The sequence below is a fragment of the Crotalus tigris genome, unplaced genomic scaffold (assembly GCF_016545835.1).
Source record: "Crotalus tigris isolate CLP2741 ecotype Arizona unplaced genomic scaffold, ASM1654583v1 scf7180000024119.3904262, whole genome shotgun sequence".
Taxonomy (NCBI): domain Eukaryota; kingdom Metazoa; phylum Chordata; class Lepidosauria; order Squamata; family Viperidae; genus Crotalus; species Crotalus tigris.
The window spans coordinates 2946354-2956770 of NW_024100396.1; positions in this window are offsets into that span (position 1 = coordinate 2946354).

The window sequence follows — 10417 nt, forward strand, 5'->3', positions numbered from 1 at the left end:
TGTTATGTTGCAGGTGCTTGTCTGTTTGAATTCTGAAGTCCCAGAGCAGTTTAATTTTATCATTTTCTATGACTTTCTCTATTTTATGATCCCACAAGTTTTTGCTTACAGGTAAATGATATTTTTTGCAGATCTTCCAATGCACCATTGTTGCTACTTTGTCATGCCGCTGCTTGTAATCAGTTTGTGCAATCTTCTTGCAACAGCTTACCAAGTGGTCCACTGTTTCTTCAGCTTCTTTGCATAGGCGGCACTTACTGTCTGTTGCTGTCTTCTCAATTTTGACTTTGTATGCATTATTATTATTATTATTATTATTATTATTATTATTATTATTATTATTATTATTATTATTAACTGATTCATATTTACAATGTCCCTGCATCATGTGTCACTTTTGGTGACCTTCTGACAAGCAAAGTCAATGGGGAAGCCAGATTCATTTAACAACTGTGTTACTAACTTAACAACTGCAGTGAGTCACTTAATAACTGTGGCAAGAAAGGTCATAAATGGGGCAAAATTCATGTCTCACTTAGCAACAGAAATTTTAGACTCAATTGTGGTCATGAGTTGAGTACTTTTAGCTTATACAGAGTCTTAAGAGTCATTCTTTGGATTATTATATACATGTTATTAGAAAATCCATAATTTCATGAACTTACACTTGGACTATAGTGGTGTGGACAATGCAAAATGAGACATCTATCATCATTGGTATTAACTGAATAAATCAGATTTAATTCAATTTTTATTTTATAAAGCTCTTAAAATCCTTCTTAATTGTTTATCTCTCTCCCTAACAACATTTAGCAACTAGGTTCATGCACAAAATTAGCATGCAAAAAACTTTTTCAGTGCGCAAGAGTTTCAAATACTTTCACCTGTCAACTGGAACCAGATTAAGTTTGATCTTATCTAAACTTTCTCCCCCTAAATTTTTAAATTATGTCAAGTTTTCTCTACTTTTTTATACTGATGCTTTCCCAAACTTTTAAGCTGTCCAGAAGTCCTGAGTCTTGCTAGGAAAAAAAATATCCTTTGCAGGTTTTCTTCCGGATGCCATTTTACATCAGCTGACACTCAGAAACATTACATCCCCCCCCCCAGTAAGGATATATAGGATGACTATACTAATTGTCGTTCTTTCCATTTGCATTGCATTGCATGTGGAAAATATGGATGCAATCTCTAGGAAGGGGATCCTAGCTAGTACTCAAATGCACACATAGTTGCCCATTTAGCATCAATTTGGTCTATTTTGTTCAGAAATAACTGAATGAGAAACAACAATGTAACTCAGGATACCCATAACCCATGCTAGACTTGTAGTTCTTCTCATAAATAAAGATCTGCCCACAAGGTCTGCCTGCTGTTTTTCCATTAAGTCCAATAGAAGCCCCCAAACAAAACACAACCAAAGAAAGGAAAGCCCTTCCTTGAACCGACATATAGCATCATCTAGTGGTTAGAAGAAGCTAAACCTCCCAGCATAGAGAGTTGCCAAATTCTATTGCCCCTGCAGTCTTGCAACATCTGAAAGATTCCTTGTGAGGTGATAGGTGATTAAACGGAGCATGTGCCATGAAAGGGATGCAAATATTTGAGAGGTTTGGTTGTTTGTGAGAAAAATAAAACTGTCTTATTATCTCAACTCTTGAGATGCCAATCACTGGCTTTGGTGCACTCTTAGCCATAATCTCCTTGGGCAGCAAGGGTGACCAACAAGCAAGTACTGGAGTACATAACACCAAACATGTCACTGGAAAATAAAAATCACAAAATTATGTCTCAGTTTTTTGGTCATGTCTTGCAGGGGAATTCACCAGACAAAGCTATTATGTTTGGAAGTATTAACAATAAGAGTTGGGTTTGGCTAGTCCAGGGTAGGCAACCTTGGCTCTTTTATGACTCGTGGACTTCAACTCCCAGAATTCCTGAGCCAGCAGTCCATGAATTATAAAAGAGCCAAGGTTGCCTACCCCTGGGCTAGTCCAAAGAAAGGAAGAAATACGGGTGACATTCCAGTATTTGAGAGGCTGCCACAAAGAAGAGGGGGTCAAATTATTCTCCAGAGGGCAGGACAAGAAACAATGGTTGGGAGCTGATCAAAGAGAGAAGCAACCTGGAATTAAGGAGAAACTTCCTAACAGTGAGAACAATTAACCAATGGAACAGCTTGCCTTCAGACATTGTGGGTGCTTCATCACTGGAGGTTTTTAAGAAGAAACTGGACAGTCACTTGTCTGAGATGGTATAGGTTCTCCTGCTTGGGCAGGGGTTGGACTAGAAGACCTCTAAGGTCCCTTCCAGCTCTATTCTATTCTGTTCTGTTCTGTTCTGTTCCGTTCCGTTCCGTTCCGTTCCATTCCATTCCATTCCATTCTATTCTATTCTATTCTATTCTATTCTATTCTATTCTGAGGAAACCAGGACACAATGAGTATGGTGGCTGGATACCATCAAAGCTGATACCAACCAGAGCATAAAACATCTCGAAGAACTAGTGCAGGAACGGAAGATGTGGAGAGATCTGGCCCCAGAATCACCAAGAGTCAGACACAACTGAATGGATAACATCATCACATCATTATAGCCATAATCACTTGCCTACTATCCACATACTGTATATTGCCTGCAACCAGAAACATACAGTATATTATGCTCACAGACCTAAGAAATTGTGATATTTAGAACTGACTGTTATTTTCATTAGACTTCACAGTAAGTACAAAACATTTTTTTTTTTGCCTGATCAGTGGGCTGATTGGGATATCTGGAGAGATCTTCTTCCAGAGACCCCCATTTTGCAACCATGCTCATTGTCTAACCATGCATTCTACACATATGAAAAGTTCTGTATGAAAACGTATTTTGCATGTAGGGTTGCCAGGCTCAAAGTATGAAAGAAAGAAGTGAAAAAAAAAGATGGTTGAAGCTTTCTAGCTTAGCAGTTATAATCTGGACAGCAGAACATAGGCACAGATATTGGTCATAGTCATTACAGTTGGAATAGAGTAATTTATTTATTTATTTAATCAGTTTATTCTGTTCCCATCTATGTATGTGACTCTGGCTAGTTACAATAAAATAGATAAACTACATATAATACAATCATGAAACATACAACAGTTGGAAATCATACATATTTTATAATAAATTAAAACTGGTGGATACTGATACTGATTGGTATTTAAACTGATCCGCATGGCCCTAATCAAATCTGAGAAGGTCCAAATTATGGAGAAATGAGTGAGGAAACACATTCAACAATTAAGTTCTGGATTTGAGGCACTTACAGGTTTTTAGAAGAACAACCCCATTTTAGACAGTAAAGTGAATTACGTCACTTACATCAAAATCAAGTAGTATAGCCTATTGCATCTCTCTCTCTCTCTCCCTCCCTCTCTCTCTCTTTCTCTCTCTCTCTCTCCTTTCTTTCTTTCTTTCTTTCTTTCTTTCTTATCAAATTTATATAGCTGCCAATCTCCCAAAATAAGTGACTTTGGGCAGTCTACAACAAAACTAAAAATAGTTATACAGTAAATACCAAATACAGTAAATACTCAGCCAGTTATTTAGACTGGAATTGGCATTTTTATCTACCTGTAGGGTCCTTCCCAAAGACTAGGATAGACATGATATCTAATGATATTAAAGATATTGTTGCAGGATGTAAGATGATTATTATTATTATTATTATTATTATTATTATTATTATTATTATTATTATCTTTTATTCATTAGACATGAACCTCAGTCAACTGAACATTCAGATTGGATGGCACTGATGGTTGACACAGGTTGCTACCAGCATCCTAGGTGTCAACCAGGTATTTCCTTAAAATATAAGATGTTCCAAGTAGCACAGTTTTTTGTAACATTGCTGGAGTTATTGCAGGAAGCTGCAGTTTCTTGATGTATTTTTCAAAGTTTTTGGACATAGTTCCCAGTGCCCCCGATGACAATGAGTATTATCAGGGCTTTTTTTCCTCATAGAAAGAACGCCCAGAACGGAGTTCCAGCACCTTTTTTGGATGGAACCTTGTAGGGTAGGCAAGGCGGGTTGTATGATGTGTGAAAGTTCTGGCACCTTTTTTTTTTTTTTTTTTTTGAAAAAAAGCACTGGGTATTACTACTACTACTACTATTAAAAGATATTTAAAAACTATAAAAACAAAGTTAAAAAGAGAATGTTGTGAGAGATGTTAATAATAACATTGCCTTGGAGTCCCCAGGCCTAATGGCACAGCCAGGTCTTGCAGGACCTTTGGGAACTCAAAAGTGATGAAGTCAGTCTCACTTCAGGGGGAAAGATATTCCATAACGTGGGTGTCATAGTACAAAAGATCTATTGCCCAAGGCCTGTCAAACGTAGCTTCCTAGCAGTCTGAACCTGTTAACATACCCTGTCTTCTTGAACTGATGGGTCAAGCAGGTGTTATTGGAGAGAGGCAATCCCCCCAGATAACCCATGCCATATAGTACTTTAAAGGTCAAAAACAGCACGAATTGGACCCAGAAACAGACAGGTAACCAATACAGCTCATGGAGCAGAGGTGTAACGTGTGAGACACACAAAACTGTCTGCACCACTGCATTTTTCACCAGCTGAAGTTTCCAGATACTCTTCAAGGGCAGCCCCATATACTGTAGAATGCATTACAATAAGGGTATGAATGACGATGAGTAGAGCCCCTTGATCTAGAAGAGGAGCAACTGGTGCACAATATAAAGTTGTGCAAAGGTCTTCCTAGCCACAGCACCCACCAGCTCTTTGAGCAAGACTCATGAATCTAAGAGACACCACCAGATTGCACACAGATCTGTAGAACACATTGAAAAGAACCACTCTATCATCAAATTTTTAACTCATTCAGTGTAATGAGAGAGGTGGGCTGTGCAAACATTAAACAAACAAACAAACATTTCTTTATGGAATGGTCTCCCTGAATATTTATGATGACAGAGAGAAGAACTGCTTATTTAAATAGTGATCGTGAAACATCTAAGGATATTTTTTTTCTCTCTGCCAAGGTGATTATTGCTGAATACATTAATCAGAAGCCAAAATGCAGAAGTTGCCATCATAATCAGTCATTAATCATGACATTTTTTCACCTGCTGAAGCCATTTTGTTGATCTGCAAAATACTCTTATATCTCTAGGCAAGAGGGCATGGCGTTCATTTCAGGAATCTACACATTTATAATGTATGAATGGGAGAGGAAAGGAGGAAGCCATTTGCTCTAGCATGAGAACATAAAAGCTTTCTGTCACTAGGGAAAGCAGAGTTCAGATGACAAGAAACAATCTACCTTGTGCTTGAATCATGTGGCAGTTCATCTGTATGTTCAAGCTTCATCATCAAATGTTAATGAAGCTTGATGTAGGATGTTCTGCATAACATCATTTTCATTTCTGCAGCAGATCAATTCATGTTGCTGCACACATGATGGGAACAGCAAAAGAGCAAGCTATCAAGCTGCTACAAAGAATTGCTCTTTATTTATGCATGTGTAGGAAGTGATGGTGGATGGATGGTCGACCTGTTCAGTTATTGTAGTAACAGGAACTGTTTACAACCCTGCGAATTATGTGAATATGTATCAGTCAGAAATATATACAATAGCTCTGATGAAAATGTTGGTGAATGTTATAAGCCTGTTCAGTTCCTGCCTGCACAAATAGTAAGCGCTGTTTAGAATAATAGGAATTAATGTTAGGGTAGATCAGGCAGGAACTATGATTTCTAAATGCCAGACTCCTTCTGAGAAATAGGATCACAAAGTCTTTATATGTTATGTTGTATGGAAATTATTTAATTTCCAGTTTGCTGGCTTTCTGAAGCAAGAGTAAAAACTGCAGTACAGTTAATACTCTCATAGAGTCAATTATGTTTTGATAACGGAATACAGGTAGTCCGTCTTCTGTGCCCTAAACATATGAATGTTATAATACGCAGTCTGGCCTGGATAAGGTGAAAAATATATTTGATTTTATAGCTTTTCTTCAAAATGTCATCCCATCCAAAAAACCCTACAGACATGTTTGAGAAAATCTGAGCATTGCTCCGTATAGAACCGAAAAGCAAAGATTATGCAGCCCTGAAGATAGGAGTTACCCCCCCAAATGTGTTTTTTACATATATTTACTCGTTTCACACTTATTAGGGCTACCTTGAAGCCCCATATCATGAAGAAATACATAGCATAAAAAGAGCCTTGGCTTTTGAGTAGCATTGTGCTTCTTTTGACAACAAATGTATCTTATAAACTAATGCTTTGGGAACTTTACGAAAGTTATTGAATTCTAAACTGGTTGAGTAGGTGAAAGGAACTTGAGAAATGCAATCATCTCAGAAAGTGGGGAGTGATTAGATAGTCTCTAGTTCTCCCACCCTTGCCCCCTGCCCCATGTAATTATCATTTCTCCTCTCCTAATATTCCCACCTGGAAATATCAAACAAAACTGTTATGTCCCGAGCCTTTGCAAACGGCTCGGGCGTTTGCAGGCAGTCCCGGGCAGGTGCAAAGCTGCCCGGGACCAGACAGGCTGTCGCCCGCGCCGTGCGCATGCGCGGGTGCTGGCGCGGGAAAAGTAACCCATTTACCCGGGAGTTGCCTATATAAGGGGCTGCGAGGCGTTTGGGCTGAGCTGAAGCCATCTTCCTGTAAGCTGAACGCTGAATAAAAGAACCCTCCAGCTGCTTCTCGTGTCTGTTTTCCCGCCAAGGACGCAACACTGGCGACGAGGGTGGGATGCCTTGCACTACCTGGAAAGGAAAAAGTGTAAGCTTACCCAAGGAGTCCTGAGCGGCGGAAGAGGAACGGTGTTGACTCAGCAGCTGCCCGCCAATCCAGTGCGCATTCGGGGTAGGCTGGCTGATAGACCCGTCTCCTGAAGATCCGAAGATGGCGAAAATCGGAAGGCTTGCGGAATTCGACGTCTCACATCCAGAGCGGTGGGAGTCCTACGTATCCAGAATGGAGAACTACTTCAAGGCAAACCAAGTGAGGGAAGATAGCTTGAAGGCTGCCACCCTGCTTTGCGCTTGCGGCCAAGACGCCTTCGAAATCGCAGAAAACCTTGCAGCACCTGTTCCAGTAGAGTCTGTAAGCTACGCAGACCTGAAGAAGCTGCTGAAGGACCACTTTCACCCCAAGGTGTCCGTTATCTCATGGCGCCACACCTTCGAGCAGAGGGATCAACGGTCCGGGGAGTCAGCCAAGGAGTACATCGCCGCGTTACGGAAGGCCGCCAAGCCCTGCGAGTTCAAGGACCTCGAGGAACGACTGAGGGACCGATTCGTGTGCGGGTTGAGGCATCGAGAGCTACAACAGAGACTTTTCGCTAAGGAAGAATTATCCTTCCAAGACGCTTTAAGGGAAGCCACCGCGGAAGAAGCAGCAGGCGGCGCCGTCAAGAACATGCGGCCGATCAGAAGCAGTGCAGAGGGTGCGTCCGTGCACCAAGAAGACGTCCGACGAAACTCCGAGGAGGATCCGGACGAAGAAGTCGACCGTCTACACCCCGCGAAGGGAGAAAATCAGAAGGAAAGCTCTTCAGCTCCGCTCAAGTGCATCGGCTGTGGAGGTCGCCACAGGAGAACCGACTGCAAGTTCCGCTCCGCTACCTGCCGGGCATGCGGCAAACAAGGGCACATTGCAGCTGTGTGTCTGGGCCGACGAAAGGCACAACCTCAAGAAGAACGCCTGAAGGGTACCAGAGTCCCCAGCCAGAATAGGGTAGGTTTTTGCGCTTCGCGTAGAAACATCTGTAGGACAGGCACACACAAGCCCATGAAGAAAAAGCTGTCACTCAACGTGAAGCTACAAGGGGTTCCATTATCTATGGAACTAGACACAGGGTCTGCCCTTTCCATCATTTCATTGCATACATTTAGGAAGATTTGTTCCAGTAGTGGGACTAAGGCCAAGTTAAGGCCTTCTGATATTGTATTAACTGATTTTCAGAACTCAAGAGTGTGTGTTAAGGGGGAGGCCACCCTTAACGTGCAATACAAGAGTTTTGAAGGTCCACTAGACTTGTTAGTAGTAGGGGGTGAAAGAACGAGTCTCATAGGACTCGATTGGTTTGAGGCCCTGGGGATACACGTCACAGGACTCAACAGCTTACAAACACTCGACCTACAGGAAGTCTGCAAGGAATTTGCAGATGTTTTCAGCCCCCAGCTGGGCACATTCAAAGGACCACCTGTGTCCTTAAAGCTAGACCCCACTGTCACTCCCATTAGGATTAAAGCAAGAAGGGTCCCTTTTGCTTTAAAAAGTAAGATTGACACTGAATTAGACAAACTAATCCAACAAGGAATCCTAGAACCTGTTGATTCCAGCCCATGGGAGACCCCCATTGTCACGCCTCTAAAGGCAAATGGGGACATTCGCATTTGTGCTGATTACAAATGCACACTCAATAAGGCATTGCAGCAACATGCCTATCCTGTTCCTGTGGTCAGTCACATCCTGGCCTCTCTCAAGGGGGGGCGTGTTTTTGCAAAGCTTGACCTAGCTCAAGCATATCAACAGCTGCCTGTTGATGATGATGCTGCCATAGCTCAGACCATTGTGACCCACAGGGGAGCCTTTAAGGTAAAAAGGCTACAGTTTGGAGTGAATGTCGCTCCTGGGATTTTCCAAAGCGTAATGGAAAACACACTACGAGGTATACCAGGGGTCTGCCCCTACTTTGACGATGTCTTGATTGCAGGAGACTCCACACACATTCTAGCTGAAAGGCTTAGGGCTGTCCTGTTAAGATTCAGGAAATCAGGCCTTAAGCTCAGAAAAGACAAATGCAAGATTGGGGTGCCTTCTACTGAATTTCTGGGATTCAAAATTGATGCTGCTGGGATTCATCCTGCTGAATCCAAACTAACTGCTATTTTAGAAGCACCCAGGCCAAAGTCTAAGGCCGAACTTCAGGCCTTCTTAGGCCTCCTGAATTTCTACAATTCTTTTCTTCCACATAAAGCTAGTGTAGCTGAGCCTCTTCACAGGCTACTAGACAAACAAGCTGTGTGGCTGTGGTCACAAGCACATGAGGCTTGCTTTAAAGAAGTCAAGGCCTTGCTCACTTCTAACAGTGTTCTTGCACATTTCAACGAGTCTCTTCCTGTGTGCATCGCTTGTGATGCATCCCCCTACGGGGTTGGAGCTGTCCTGAGTCACCTCAGGTCTGATGGAACTCAGGTTCCTATTGCATACTACTCCAGAACATTGTCTTCTGCCGAGCGCAACTACGCTCAGATAGACAGGGAGGCTCTGGCTGTTGTTGCTGGAATTAAAAAATTCCACGATTTTCTATATGGCAGGCATTTCACGGTCTTCACTGACCATAAGCCTCTGCTGGGACTGTTTACCACACGTAAGCAGACTCCCCACATCATTTCCCCTAGAATGCTTAGGTGGTCTATTTTTTTGTCTGCATATGATTTTTCATTACTCCACAAGCCTGGGAAAGAAATGGGCCATGCTGATGGCCTCAGTAGGTTGCCTCTGCCAGTAGTAGAAGCTGACACCGCGCCAGCTGTCAACATTCTATCAATCCAAGCCTTGCCCGAGCTTCCTCTTAGTGCCAGGGATGTTACCGCTGAAACAGGTACAGATCACACACTTTCACGTGTCCGCTCCTGGGTCCTGTCCGGGTGGCCTGAGCACTGCCCTAGTCCTGAGTTTCAGAGTTTCTGGTCCAAAAGGAACGAATTGTCCCTTTCTCAGGGTTGTTTGCTTTGGGGAAACAGAGTTGTCATTCCCACCTCAATGAGGACTAGGGTCTTAGAATCCCTCCACGAGGGTCATCCTGGCATTGTTCGTATGAAGGCTCTTGCACGCAGCCACTTGTGGTGGCCTGCTTTAGATAAAGATATTGAGGCTAAGGTACACGCATGCCACATGTGCCAACGATCTCGCCCAGAGATGCCCCAAGCTCCTGTGCATAAATGGGAGGAAACACAGTCCCCATGGTCTAGGGTGCACATTGACTACGCTGGGCCCTTTCAGGGCCAGTTCTTCTTGGTCCTTGTTGACAGCCATTCAAAATGGCTTGAGGTTGTGCCTGTCTCGACCACCACCACTGCAAAGACTATTCAGGTACTGAGGGGGATTTTTGCTGCACACGGGCTGCCAGATGTCATTGTGTCTGACAACGGCCCTCAATTCACCTCCTCCGAATTCCAAGCTTTCTTACAGGCAAACCTGATTCGTCATGCCACATCTGCGCCTTTTCACCCATCCACCAACGGTATGGCTGAACGCATGGTGCGCATCGCAAAGGACGCCTTGAAGAGACTCACCTACGGGGACTGGCATCACAGGTTGGCTGACTTTCTCCTTTCTTATCGCACCACACCGTCCACTTCTACAGGGAGAAGTCCAGCTGAACTTCGTTGGGGGCG